The following is a 14,811-nucleotide window of genomic DNA, read 5'->3' on the forward strand; positions in this document are numbered from 1 at the left end:
GCTTGGCTGGGCACGCGGAGCAAGCAGTGGGCTCTGGGGGTTCTCCTGCCGTGGTCCCAGGGACAGCACTGCCATTGGGTCAAGACTCCCGTCCATTGCAACACTCCTGCTCTTTTCCCGGTCTGTTGGAGCTCACACCTGGTACAAAACTCTCCTCAGTCACCCATGGGACTATCAGGTATAAAGGTATCATTTTGAACACAGAGTTCTAGGCTTAATCTCCTCAGCAGAGAGGCACGTTCCTCACACCAGGAATCCCGGTGGCTGTCGGACACTGTACATGAGGGAGATCAGAGCTGTGCCAGAACCAGTGAGCACTTCCCTGCTGTTAGCTCCTCTTGGTCGGTGCAGGTGAACGGCCCTTGGAGTTCATGGAAGATATTTAAAAGACAAAAAAAGTCAATCTGATGCGATGATTTCTTTCCCCTCCTGCAAGGGATCCCAGCCTGCTTGGGGAAAGGTCCCTGAATGCTCTCGGCGGGGCTGTGAGGAAGGCAAGGGGCTATGAAGAAGGGAAGAACGGGCTGTGAGAAGGATGGAGGTCTGTGAGGAAGGCAAAGGAAGGGCTATAAGGACAACAAAGGGCTGTGAGGAAGATGAAGGGCAGTGAGGAAGGGAAGGATGGTCTGTTAGGAAGGGAAGGGCTGCAAGGACAGCAAAGGGCAGTGCAGAAGACAAGGGAAAGATTGACAGTGAGGAAGGGCAGGGCTGTGAAGATGATGAAGGATGGGCAGTGAGGAAGGCAAGGGCTATGAGGCAGGCGAAGGGCAGTAATGAAGATGAAGGGATGAGGCAGTCAAAGGACTGAGAGGAAGGGGAGGAAGGTAAGGGCTGTGAGGAAAATGAAGGATGGGCGGTGTGGAAGGAAAGGATGGGCTGTACAAAGCAGTGAGGAAGACAAGGGCTGGAAGACAGGTGAAGAGTTGTGAGGCAGGAAAGGACAGGCTGGGAGGCAGGCGAAGGGCTGTGATGAAGATGAAGGGTAGCGAGGCAGGAGAAGGGCTCTGAGGAAGATGAAGGGCAGTGAGGCAGGTGAAGGACTGTGATGAAGACTAAGGGTGGCAAAGCAGGAAAAGGGCAGCAATGAAGATGAAGATCAGCAAGGCAGGTGAAGGGCTGGGGGGCTGAGAGGATGGGCTATGAGGGGGATGAAGGGCTGTAAGACAGGTGGAGTGCTGTAAGGAATCATAGAATAGTTTGGGTTTGAAGGGCACCTTACAGCCCATCCAGTTCCACCCCCTGCCACGGGCAGGGACACCTCCCACTGGCTCAGGCTGCCCAAGGCCCATCCAACCTGGCCTTGAACCCCTCCAGGGATGGGGCAGCCACAGCTTCCCTGGGCAACCTGGGCCAGGGCCTCACCAACCTCATGGTGAAGAAATTCCTCCTTATGCCCAGTCTAAATCTGCCCCTCTCCAGTTTATACCCATTGCCCCTCGTCCTGTCCCCACACGCCTTTGTGCACAGCCCCTCTCCAGCTTTCTTGGAGCCCGTTCGGGTACTGGACGGTCGCTATAAGATCTCCTGGAAGCCCTCTCCTCTCCAGGCTGAACAACCCCAACTCTCAGCCTATCCTCCAGCCCTCGGATCATCCTTGGAGCCTCCTCTGGACCCGTTCCAACAGCTCCATCTCCTTCTTATGGTGAGGAAGACAAAGGGCAGTGAGGAAGACAAGGGAAGGACAGGCTGCGAGGCAGGCGAAGGGCAGGGCAGGTGCTGTGCTGGCTGTGCCTGTTGCGCCGTTCCCGGCGCCCTGAGCTGCGAGGCCGCCCCGTCTCCACGGTCCCTCCGTCCCCGCGGTCGCAGCGCGGTCCCCGCACCCCCCGCCCCGCCCGGGGCTCCGCAAGGCCCCGCGAGCACACAATGGAGCAGGTTGAATGGGAACGGGCGCGGGGCCGCCGCAACACCCGGGCTGGATTTCCGGCTCCAACCTCCGCGGCTGCAGCGCCGGGGAGCGGGAGAGCGCTCTGCTCCGTATCCACACCGCTCCTGGTTTTCTCTATTCCCCGAGGCGGTGGGCGGGGCCGGGCCGGGCGGCAGCGCCGGGCGTTTGAACGGGAGAGCAGAGGGCGGCGAGGGACGGAGAGGGGTCGGTGTCCTGCGGTGAGGGGAGCGGCGGCGCCGGGCTGCGAGCGGGGTCGAGAGCGTGCGCTGAGCTCCCGGGAGTGAGTGCGGGGCCGGGAGGGTGCGCTGAGCCCCCGGGTGAGTGCGGGAGCGGGAGGGTGCGCTGAGCTCTCGAGAGTGAGTGCGGGACCGGGAGGCTCCGAGCCCGCGGTCCGTGAGTGCAAGCGGGACCGGCTCCGGGCGGGCGGTTCCGAGCTCCTGACCCGTGCGTGCAAGCAGAACCAGCCCTGGGCGAGGGGCTCCGAGTCCCCGACCTTTGAGTGTGAACGGGACCGGGATCCGCTCCGGGCTGCAGGCTCTGAGATCCCCGGTCTCCGTGAGTGCGAGCGAAGGGGGCTTCGAGCCCCCGAGCTCCCGGTCCCTGTGAGTGAGAGAGAGACCGGGCCGGGCTGCAGGCTCCGAGCCCTCCGGTGCGCGGAGTGCGGGCAGAACGACCTCCGAGCCCCCGGTCTCCGTCAGTGCGAGCGAGAGAGGCTCCGAGCCCCCCGACCCGTGAGTGTGAACGGGACCCGGACCGGCTCCGAGCTCCCGGTCCCCGTGCGTGCGGGCAGGACCAGCCCCGAGCCCCCCGGTCCCATCGGTCTCTGCCTGCAGCGCCGCCGCCCCTCCGGGAGCCTCCCCGGGGCTTTGGTTCTGGGATTTATCGCCTGGTGTTCTCGGTGTTTGCAGCCCGGAGTCGCGATGAGGGTTTACAAAGTGTCGCTTTTTCGGTGCGTCCGGGTAAAAGGGCGTTGCGGGCGGTGGGATGCGGTGGGATGCGGTGCCCTCGAGGTGCTCGGGAGCATCGCGTGCTCCCCGCTGGAAGAGCCGGTACCCGGGGCTCTTCCCGGGGTCACCTATAAGGCTATAAGGAATCGTGCCCGATGAGCTCCCAGCCCTCTCCTGGGGCTCTTTGCCCCCCTCTCTTAAGGGTAAAACCTCACAGGTTCTGCTGTGAAGCTGAGTCGGTGATGAGCTGAAACCAGAGAACTGCAGCCCCTTGGTGTGCCTTTGGCTTAGGTTAGACCATGTTAAACGAGTTTTAGCATAAAATCTTGACCCGAGTGCCAGGAGCAGAGGAATTCACCCAAGAAACCTTATAGAGCCTGGTCCTGACCCCGTGAGATGCTGCAATACCTGGGAGAAAAGCCAAGCCTCTTGCTGGATTGACTCCTTCCGAAACTACCTTCTTTGAGGGCTGATAATCTACTCCATAAACTGTTCTTCATGAAAAAAAAAGAAAGTACAGTGAGCTGAGAGTTATAGTCCATCTATGTTTTGCTGTAATTGAGCAACTGTATGATTCTGGGAACTTCAACTCCAGCTGGCTGAAAAGTGTTTTTAGAAGTGTTATTAAATACCAGGGAGAAAGATATAAGCCTTATCTGATGAACCAGTCATAGGCTCTTTGTTTAAAGACTCCTAAGTTACAAAGCACAAGGTTTGCCTGTTTTCGGTGGACTCTCCTGATTTACTTGTCCTTGTGTCTCCTGGCGGGTATGTTACACAACTTGGAGGAAGAGAAAGAAAACTTTGGGTGTCTGTTCTTCTGAAATATGGAAGAATACCTGCATGTAACATTACTGAAAATACAGACAGGATTCAGCCCTGCAATAAGACACCCAAGTTAAAGATTATGTGATATGTGGAAAGAATATGTAGACTTTTTTGGAGGTGAGAGGCAGCGGAATGTGTGCATGCTGTTAAAAATCTTCATTTTCATTTAAACATTTGCTCCCTAGAATAAGTTTGAGAACACTTTTCTTTGTTCAACTTTGAAGGATGATTTTTTTTTCCTAGGTTTAAAAAATGCCAGTAGGCTTTTACAGAAAAAATGTTATATTTTATCAGTCAAAGGTGCGTGATTTGTGAAAAATGATCTGACCAGTTGCAGACGCTTTCTGGTTTTATGCTTCCCATTGTCTATAAAAATGGGGATCAGCTGGTGGTTTTGGATCCAGTGGTGCACAACTCATTATTTTAACAATACTGGCTCAGCTTGGGAGGTTGCCTAGGGAATTGATTTAATGCTTCTGTCCTTTCACCCTTTGAGGCGGGTGTCCCGTGATGACTTTGATCAAAATCACCAGTACTTGTAAGGAAGAAAATTTTCGCTCCATAAAAGCAAAGGAGAGGCCACCTGCTATTAACAGATCCCAGTTTTGCGTGAGTTGATCTGTAATTTAAAACACTGTCAAGAAATACCCATGCCGGTACAATAATTTTATGATAAACATCAAATCACAGAACGAAAATTAGTCTGCGATTTAGTATTTAGCTTCCTCTTATTTCTGGGGAAGGCTTTAGCGCTGCAGCTGTGTATTTCTGCTGGCTCTATAAAGTAACCTTTCTGTAAACAGAATGGTTTTCCTTTAATGAAATCTGAATAAAGTTTTCCTTTTTTCAAGGTGTTGCCCAAGATCCAATTTGATTTAAATTGATAACTTGGATGGCAAAGCTGTGGCCATGGCTATGCAGGGCATTGTGGTGTGGATTATTCTTTTTGTTTTGATTTTTATGTTTGTTTATTTTGGGTTTTTTAATAAGCTTGAAGAAGTCTGAATGTTAGAATATATCACAAACACTGCAAATCCTGAGAGCAAAGGTCTATTTCCAGGTCTGGTAGACACCTGCCTTGTTTTCAACAGGGTAGTTTTACCTGCCTGTGTCTGCAGAGGTGAAACTGCTGAGCACAACTGCCTTCTGGGGTCTTAGGAAACTCCTTTTGTTAGTGCTTCAGATGTACTTGAATGCATTGAAGTGAAGGTGCTTTATGAACGTATTATTAAAGTGTTTCCTCTGGGCGTAGCAGGATGCAGAGCGTGTTCTGAGCCATCATCACGGCTGTTTTACTGGCTGGGTGTTAAAGTCACTAACCAGCAAAGCGTGGTTCCTCCGGGGCAGCGGAGCAGGGCTGAGCAACGCACCAGGGATTAATTGCTTTGAACCACTGCGCTAGGGATAAATCTGTCTCCGCTTCCAAGTTCATAAGTGGAAGGTGCTTCCATTGGTGTGCTGTTGGTTGATTAGTGCAGGCTGATCTACTGCCCAGGAGCGAGGGTTGTGTGCTCTCTTTTTGTTTGGTGTGGGTTTCCCCCCCCCTTTCTTGTTTATTGTAGGAAACTGGAATTGTTTTCTGTTACAAAGGTGGCTTTCTTGTTCCAGTCTCCATGGACACTGAGAGCGTTGACATTACCCCAGAGATCTGAGCTTGCCCTCTGTTTACGGAGCCTTTCGCCGGTCATCTGGCATTACAGGAGCACAATGTAGTTACACCTGGGAAGCAGAGGATGATGTGGAGCATGTATTTGAGAGATAGAAAGGCAGGCTGGGAGATCCAGAAGGTGAGGAAATATCCACTGCTGCAGAGAGGCACTTAGTAAGGCTCTCGGGAGAGTACAGAGGAGAAGGGAGAGGCAGGCAGAGCTGCTGACAGCAATTTGGAACCAGATGCCTGTTGCAGTGCTAGAAAAAGCCAGGCTCGTGATGCTGGGGATGCAACGTGTGCTCCTTGGAGGCCGGGATCCACGGCTGAACAATGTAAAACTGCTTCGTGGGCGCTTGGCCACGTATGTTAAAGCAGCGCATAATTCTCAGCAAGAAGTGTTCATGTGACATCAACTTGAAATAAGTCAAGGGTGCTTGCGAGATCCTTTAAGTGGAGGCAAGCTGGAGCGTAAAGCAGTCCATGCTCTGTTACAGGCTTCGCTTGTTGGACCTGATATAAAGTTTGTGTATCCAGGCGTCCTGAGCATGACCAAGTGTGTCACTGAGATAGAGTATGGGATCTATCGACTGTAACTGTGGGCTTAAGGTGGGCATCACATCTTGTATCTATGTGTTTCCCATATCCTTTGCTTGCTTTTAGTTCCAGCAGCAGGTGTGCACGATTGGCAGTGAACTTGGTAGTGTCCCCACAAAAAAAAAGGAAGAATATTGGCAATTACCAACTGCATCACATACTCAAACTGTGTATGTGTTTGATGTACGATGACGTACATGAAGGCTGTTCTTCTATGAATTGCCCACTCATCGGGGGACCACATGTCGATCCACAAGTAGCCATACATCATACAAGATGCAGATCATCCATGCACATGGCTCGCTGTGTTGGCACAAGTCCTTTCCAGGCATCTTATTTTTATCTTGATATTTTATCACGTGCTTTGAATTATCCTATGCTACAGCTGAGTAACATCCAGGGTTTCATAGGTTGTAGCAATAGCTGTAAGTTCAGCAATGGCCGTTACAGCTATCGACACGGCAGTGTTGCCCAATACAAGGAACAGAGTGGGATGACTGTGTGTAAGTGACAGAGTGTGTAAGGTAGAGGTCTTCCGAAGCGGTGCTCGCTGAGCAGTAGAGGCAGCAACATGGAAACAATTCCTTAAACAGGAGAAAACCAAATTCCATTTAGGCTTCATGAGGAATGGGGAGCAAATGCTAATTCCTTTTCAGGGTCGGTTGCCATGGGGAGTCAGTTCAAATCCTTTCTAATGCTTTCCTCAGCAGCAAGTTGTGCTGACACATGCTTTTCCTGAGGTCCCAGAAAGAGCAGAGAAATGACTTGAAACGAAAGCTCCATCAGTATTAACAGCCAGGGGAAGATTAAGATTTGCTGTTTATTAGCCACAGGCAGGACAGATCAGAAAGTTGTCCCTTACGCAGCCTAACGGTCTCTTGCCTGCCCTGGGTGGGCTAACGGGGGGAGGGATGGGTGCTGGGTAACTTCTCGGCCAGATGCTGCGGATGGTGCTGTGCGATCCACGGGCTCCTTGCCTGGAAAGTCTCACTTGTGGAGCAAATTGTAGGCATTAGCCCTCCAGTGTAATCCAAGGTCGAACCTCACAGAAGGCCAGTGCCTTCTGGGGAGACCTTGGCACTGGTTTGGTGAAGCTGGGGGCAGTTTCCAGGTGTCCTCAGCGGTGCTGGTACTGGGACAAGTGACCAACTCATGGCACAGTGAAGAGAGCTGAGCTCTGCTGTGGCAGAGGCAATGGCAGTGATGCTGATGCTGTTTCTGGCTTGCTGATGTAGGCTGTTAGTTGCTGTAAAATGAACAAATATTTAGAAGCAGCTTTTTCAAACGCTTGAGCAAACTGACATCAGAGCCTGTCTTTGTCTGGTGAACGATGTCAGACTGAGATTAGTGTTTAATGCTCTAATGGGGCAATGGCCAAAATTCCAGGGTGAAAAATGAACTAAAAATCTGCGTTTTTAGGAAACCTCATCTGTCTGAAGGGTATGGAGTGCAACATCTGTATCCCAAATCCAAACTCTCTCATGACCTTTTCCCCTTGAATAGTCAACTCTGATTTCTAAGAGTTTCCAGTTGCTCCCAGTAAAATCCACAGGAAATTTTTCTTTGCCATCATGCTGGCTGGCAGCCCCTGACACCTTTCCTGCCAGCGCTGCTGTGCCAGCACAGCTGGTCTGTGGCCTCATGGCATAGGAGATCAGGGAGCTGATCTGGCAGAAAAACAAACCAAACAAACCATTTATTTTATCCTCCAGACCAATTCCTGGAGAAATGAGAAGAGGAGCAGATATTTTTCTTTTCTATTGCCAAGTATTAGCAATAATATGTTTTTGATGCTGGAGATATTTATGGATAAATACTGGCTGTTGGAAAGGAAGTGTATCCTTGGGGGTACTTCTTAACGCTTTTTGTTTATATAAGAAGATACTTTAAATTCTGAGAAGCATCCATACATTTATGAAATAGTTTATGCTGTACATAGGTGAAACTTTTTTGAGTGACACTAGTTTCTGAGCAAAAATTTATCTGTATCAGCAGCCTGGAGCTTCCATTGGGTACAGCTAACCCAGAATCACAGAATGGTTTTGGTTGGAAAAGACCTTTTAAGATCGTTGGGTCCAGCCTTCCCGAGTCTGCCACCGGACCATGTCCCACAGTACATCTGCTTGTCTTTTAAACACCTCCAGGGATGGTGACTCGACCACCTCCCTGGGCAGCCTCTTCCGATGCTTGACAGCCCTTTCAGCAAAGAAATTCCTTCTAATGTCTAACCTAAATCTCCCCTGGCACATCTTGAGGCCATCTCCCCTGGTTCTGTCTTGCCTATTCTGCGTGGCTCCTTTATCTATAACTTTAGCAATGTTTATGCAACTTATTTTGAGTGAATGCAGATATTTGATGCCGATTTAAGTGGAGATTTGCACAGATGATGTTGAATCATCATCACAGATGATGAACCTGAGATGTTTGGATCTTAGAGCCTGGGTTTGTATGTCAGTTAAGTCTAAATCTGTGTGAATTCAGACCAGCTTAAATGCTTAGCAATATCTGGGCGACTGTTAGTGGCTTAGCAAAATAAGAAGCCCAAGACTGCAGATGGGTGGGGGCCTTATGAAATATTGTCATATTGGGATTTTATAAGCTCTTCAGATTTGGTTTTCAGGTCTAACTATGGCTAAGCTTTTCATCTGATGGCTACTTTGTTCTGTGGATAGTGTTGAAAGAAATACAGCCCATGTTGGGCGGCAGGTGGTCTCTGAACGCTTGAAGGCTGTTCCACCAGCAGATTTGTTGATACTTTCTTTAGAAAGTGAAAACATGAACTGGGAACAGCAGCTCTTTTTGTAATGTATAGAGCCTGGAAAGAAGTTCCTGTTGATGGCTACTGTCATGCTCACCAAGGAGGAATCCTGCAGCGTATTTCAACATGTGCCTGGGAAAGAAAGTCGGTCAGAGCATACATTTTCCTGGTTGCGTGTTGCGGTGTAAACACAGTTGCAAATGACTTCACTCCCTCTCTTCAGTGTGTGTTATTTCATATTATTAGTATAACAAAGGGCTGAGCTGTTGGACTGCCGAGAGCAGTTCTCTTATTTCCACTGCAGTGTTTGCCAGGGTGCTGAGTGCTGGTGGCACCCTCCGAAGTGATGCACAGCTTGATCAGGAATGTATCTTTATAGGAATAAGGGGTGGTACAGAAAGACCAGTGATCCCATCTAGGCAGCCCTCGTTCTGTTCTTGAGGTGTGCAAGCAAATCTTTTGCCTCCCTCTCAAAGCTAAGGTCAATCGGTTAACCTACCCCTCTTCTAGTAATATGTGTAGATCTGGTGTGAAGCAAACTTCCTTTGGTTTTGAATACTACCTCAATATTCTCCAAAGCAAGTTCAAAGTAGTATTTGTACTGTGATTTGCTGTTTGTTTTTTCTGTTTGCAATAACTGGAATCTTACTGGGTGCACGTGATGGCAGTCAGCAGAGATTCTGGGTACCCCCCCCCAGTCACAGCTGCTGGATTAAAGAGCAGTGTTTCTCTCTGGACAGTGTATTCCTGCTACTTAGTGCCAACCAGATGGTCTCTCCGCCCTTCTATGTGGATGTCTCTAATGCTTATAAGAGTGCTCTCTGGAGCTAATATGGTATTATTTCCACTCATACACTTAACGTGCCCTTTTCTTGACTCCTTATTGCTCTTCTCATTTCTAACCTTTGTCTTTTTTTTTTTTTATTCTACTTTTCTTCTGTCACTTTCAGCATCTCTGAACTATTTTTTCACTGTAAAATTGATTTTTAACAGGGATCTGATATAGATGCAAGCTTCCAAGATCTAGAGCCTCTGAATATTCAGTGTTTCCTGGACTTTCTTTTCTGTTGGAGGCAGAATGGTCAGGCACACATGCCTGCCTTTAGCTTCACTAAAACTTTTCATTTTGGTTATTTTACCATACACCACTTTGTGCTGAGGAAAGGAATAAATTTTTTATAATCAAGCTCTCAAAATGTGTTCACTGGAGGAACTCTGAAACTGGAGCTGTTGATTGACCAGAGGGAAGTAGGAATGAACTGCAGTATCTGTCCTGTTAGCAGGTACCATTCACAGTATCTGATCGACTTAATAATGTTATCTGTTGAAGTGCTTCAGAAACAAGAAGGGGAGGGAGTATTTGAGAAAAGGTGAGATTAGCCATCTCCACCCTGTTACTGCTCACTGAACTACCCATTAATCTGTCTGAGAGCTGCCCAGAGACTCAGAGTTGTCTGGTGCTAAATGGATGTGGGCTTAATGCACTCTTCACATTCAGGACCTGCAAGGTGTTCAGGTTAAATAGTGCAGGTAAATGTTTAGATTATACTGCTACTTTCTAAACTAGTTCAGTGCTAATCATAACAGTCGCCCTGAGCTGAGAACATGTGTTGCTCAGGTGCTGCTCACTCTCCAGCTCCTGGTGGAATACATTTTTGATAGTCCTGCTTCTCCACCCAACTCGCTAAAGCTTTTGGGTTTTCTGTGCAGGAGGGGAAACTGCAGGATACTCTGAGGCCGGGCATGTGGGTGTTGTGTTCTCGCTGCTAAGCCTCTTGTAATAAGCAGCATCTGTCACAACCTAAGCACAACGTAGTGCATCCTCTGCTAAGTCCAGAAGTATCTTATACATTCATCTCTACAGCTTTTAGAATCAAGTAATTTCATAAAACATGCATATAACAATTTCCCTTGTGAGGTTTTTGCCCACTTGTTGAGAACAACAACAAAAAATCGTGCTTCTTCATCTCATCCATCTGCCTCTACACATATGTGTCAACATACACACATGCATACAAAAGCTTAGCTTATTATTTTGCAACAAATTGCTTTCAGCAAAACCATTTCCATTAGTAACTCTTTTGTAAAGTACAGTGCAGTAGAACTTACCAAGGCCCTCTTCTCTGAAGGGACATCTCCAGTAGAACACTACTCAAAGTACTCAAATAAAACAGCTGATACTTCTAATGGGAATTAATCAGTTAAAATAGGAGATAACAGTTCCTTCAGGTTCCTGTGGTTTTGCAGACCACATAATGGACTCCCTTGCTCAGCTTACATGTTAGTACACTTTATCCAGATATAAAGCAGATGAATTCTTGACGCCCTGGAGTAATAACGCTTGGAAAGCAAAGCACCGATTGCTTTACCTTTTGGGATGAAGGTGCCAGGCTCAGGGCTGACCCTGCAGGAATTGTGCTTGTCATGAAAGCTGAGAAACCTGCAGAATGGAAGACATAGGAGTGGTTCCAGTTCTCTTTCTGAATTGGTTGCTTTATCAAATAACCACACAAAGCAGTTGTGGACTCAGATTTATATCTGTTCAGGATTTCAGTAACTTTACCAAAGTAGTTTTGGTGGTACAGTTCCTCTCTCTTTAAACATAATTATATGCTTAGTGGCACTTTTTACTTGTATAGCCTAGTCTACATCTATGAAATAAGTTATGCAAGTATAGCCTGTGCAACATAGAATCATAGAATAGTTTGGGTTGGAAGGGCCCTTAAAGCCCATCCAGTTCCACCCTCTGTGATGGCAAGGACACCCATGGGCTCAGGCTGCCCAAGGCCCATCCAGCCTGGCCTGGAACCCCTCCAGGGATGGGGCAGCCACAGCTTCCCTGGGCAACCTGGGCCAGGGCCTCCCCACCCTCATGGTGAAGAAATTCCTCCTTATGTCCGGTCATTTGGAATGATGGTATTTGGCCCAGAGGGTGTGGTCGGCTGGCTTTCTGTTTGCTTTCCTTGGTACAGTACAGTGAGGCATCATGCCAACGGGGCTCTCCCTGAGCTCTGTAACAGAGAAAGCAAATAACTTTGAGGGTCATTCAAATAACTGCTGGTGTTTCTTACGAAGGGTTTCTTTCCGGATGTTTGTGTCAGCTGATGCTGCCGCTTTGGGATTCCGCCTTCATCCCTGAAGTGACAGCAAGAACTTTTGTTCCAAGGGGCCACTGTGGTGGTGCAGAGAACCCTTGTGTGAGAACAAAGGAGTATTGTATCAGCATGAGCCATGGAAGGGAGGGGGCCCAAGGGTTTCTTTCAGAGGCGCTGCCTGTGTATATACATCAATAACAAGGTTTTCTCCTGAAATCTTCCCTGTGACACGAGTTCTGTGTGGGAGCTGAGCAGGAGATAAGATGTCTTTTTATTTTGTGTAAATTCCTAGTGATGAAGATTTGGTAGATTTTTCTTAATTAAAACATGGTGCACTCGTATTTTTTTTTTTTTACAGCCTAAAGCAAACGTCCTGGCTGGCCGTGATGGTAGAATTATTTGTGCACATTTAAAGTGGCCAACAGCCTCCACCTTGCTCCTGCTAGAAGAGTGGCCCCAGTTATAGCAAGCTATGATGACAGGTCATGGCTGGGCAAGGGCAAAAGTCCAAGAAATGTAGAAGATGAAGTCTGGCACAGGTAATGGGTATTTACTGCTTAGCATTCCAAACCTTAATGAAATGTGCCTTTAGTGTAAACACTACCTGAGCCGTACCCAAACACATGGTGTAATGGTGACTGAGATGGTTTTAAGACAGAGCGAAACAGCAACAGGTGGTTTTGGCTTTCACCTGCAGTGGGTCATTCAGACCGTGTCCTCTCTCTACAGAGGCAACAATGGAGAGGCAAATCCCACATCTGCAGCTGAACGGCCTCCTCAGAAATGTTGTAGATACCAGATTAGCGTTTACCGATCAGTCTTTAAAACGTGCACTAATCAGCAGTGGAAATAAACATTACTTTATGCTTTTTCACCAAGTTGTTGGTTTCAGCCTCATGCTAGCTGAAGAAAACCTTGCTGCTTTCCAGGCTAAAGCAGCCCTGGCTGAGGTGTCTGTGAGAGCCCATCTGATCCAACAGCTTGCTGGCAGGAGAGGAGGAAGCCGGCTCCTCTCTACCTTGCCTCCAGGTTGCAGATACATCTAACCCTTGATGGTGCCAATGTTGTTAAACCTTCTCTGAGCTCATTCTGCTTTCTAGCCCTCCAGGAACAGCCTGCTTTTTTCCTGGGTTTGTGAGTTGAGTCAATCGAGAGGTACCTAGGGACTGACAGAAGTGGTAGGGATGATGGTGCGAGAGAAGAGGTCTGCGTGTTGCAGGGGACTGCAGTAGATGGGGCTGGGGTTGTTTCCAGGTGGACCAGGAATGGCGTGTATATCTGAGCTCTTCATCATCAGCTGCTTCACCTTCACTTTCTCTGCAGAAGGCAGCATTTATTGCACCAATGTATGGGGAAGGGGAAAAGTTCTTCAGGTTCTTCTTTTCTCTTACAGCTGAATACAGTTGTGTGCCCCAGGAAACTAGTGGAGCTAAACTAGCCATTGAGAATCAGTCCTGCTGGTTATGATTTAAGGTTTTCCTTGTTTTCCTTTTCGTTTTGAAAGCAATTGAGCAAAATAGATGTGCATTCCTCAGCAGAACTGCGGTCTGGCATTTACAGCATTTACTCGCCCTTATGAGGTCCCCCCTGGAGGTCATTTTATGAGGAGGCTTGAACAGCAGTGTCCTTACATCCTGCTAGTGGTTTGCTTGTATAAAGACAGTTGACGTTGTTCCTGCCATGTGTAGGCGAGAAAGCAGCTGGGTTGTCCAGAGTGAAGGTGCGAGTGAGATAAAATGTGAGACCAAAGTGGGTTTGTAGCAGGAAGGGGCATCTGGGTTGCTGAAATGTGAGTCTTGAACTTGATAAAACAGCAAAGGGAAAAAGAAGATCCAGTGAAAAGATTTGATGTCAGGAGAGCAAGGAGCCCATTATTTTTTTTTGTTTTATTTTTTATCCCCAGCAGCAAATATCAAAGAAGTATGAAACGCTGGTTTGTTGGGCTGTAACCACAACCGTGCATAGCAAGTCCTGCTGGGTGGGATGGGGTTTTGTAAGGTCCAACTTGCAAAACAAAAGGCTGAATTTCTTTGAATGGAAGTTGAATGAAATGACTCAAACAAATACAGCCTTGTCCTGAGTTATAACCACCAGCTTATTAATGAGTTAACTTCTACTGTTTAGGTCTCTGAAAATAATTGTTCCGATTGTTCCCATTGTCCCAGATTGCAGCAGTGGAACAGTGAGTGGCTGGGATGGAAACACTCCCGGGGCTGAGGGGGGGTTGTTTCTCGCCTCATTGCCAGCGATTGGCTTCAGCCACTCGCGCTCCCCTCACTTGGCTTGGCTTTGTTCTGCACTGGCTTGCTCTGCATTTCCATTTTGACTGGTTTAGAAATATTATTGGCTAGATCCAAGAAACATTGGCAGTTGGGGGCTTGGTCTAGCAGAGCTGTAGGGCCCATGTCCAAAAAGACTGCCGTCCACTCCCAGCATTTATTGGTGATAGCATCTGCAGCAAATTACCCGTGGATACTGTGCTGGGCTTGTCTCTGCTGCTGTTAGAGGCAAAACTCATCCTGCGACAGTGCTGGGAGGCTCTGCCTTGGCAGGCAAGGAGGGAGGGGTTACTGCCCAGCTGCTGTGTTCTCCTGGGAAGTTCTCTGCCATCTGCCTCTGAAAAGAGTGCAGTGGTTCAGGGATGAATCCCTGTCTTTCTCCTGTGCAGCAGTGTGGGATTCTGTTTGCTGATAAAGATGCTTGGTTCAGGCAGCCAGCAAGGCTTCCTGGCGCTCGAGGGTGTCCTCAGCTGGTGGCCTTTCCCAGGAAGGGTATTGCTCCCACTTGTTCTGTTTGATCCCACTGGTGATTAGCTGTGTGATGGGGGTGTAACAGAGGTGAGGGAAGCAGAAAAGATGGTAAAGCTTACCCCATGCTTCAGCACGCGGTCGCATTGATGTTCTGAGTTGAGAGCATCTTTATCCTGTGCAAAGCCAGGATCCCTTGGGGCTGGAGGACACGTGTTTTGCAGGTGTAACTGTGCCTCCTCCAAGGAGCTGCTCGAACTGCCTGTACCCAGGAGTTTGTCTTGAGCTCCCACGGGTGAGCGTCTG

At 48.5% G+C, this 14,811-nt stretch overlaps 1 protein-coding gene across 3 annotated transcripts in view; it reads left to right on the forward strand.

The window, feature by feature from the left end:
- Window positions 1-2,094: 2,094 nt before the first annotated feature.
- Window positions 2,095-14,811, forward strand: part of PLCH1 (phospholipase C eta 1) — a 76,615-nt gene continuing 63,898 nt past the window's right edge. The window contains exon 1 of one of the 3 annotated variants that reach the window (XM_054074891.1): window positions 2,095-2,202. The gene's annotated coding sequence lies outside the window, so the exon portion shown is untranslated. The remainder of the gene's footprint in view (window positions 2,203-14,811) is intronic. The other 2 variants (XM_054074886.1, XM_054074884.1) reach the window with 2 other exon arrangements.

This window comes from Cuculus canorus, chromosome 9, assembly GCF_017976375.1.
Source record: "Cuculus canorus isolate bCucCan1 chromosome 9, bCucCan1.pri, whole genome shotgun sequence".
Lineage (NCBI taxonomy): Eukaryota > Metazoa > Chordata > Aves > Cuculiformes > Cuculidae > Cuculus > Cuculus canorus.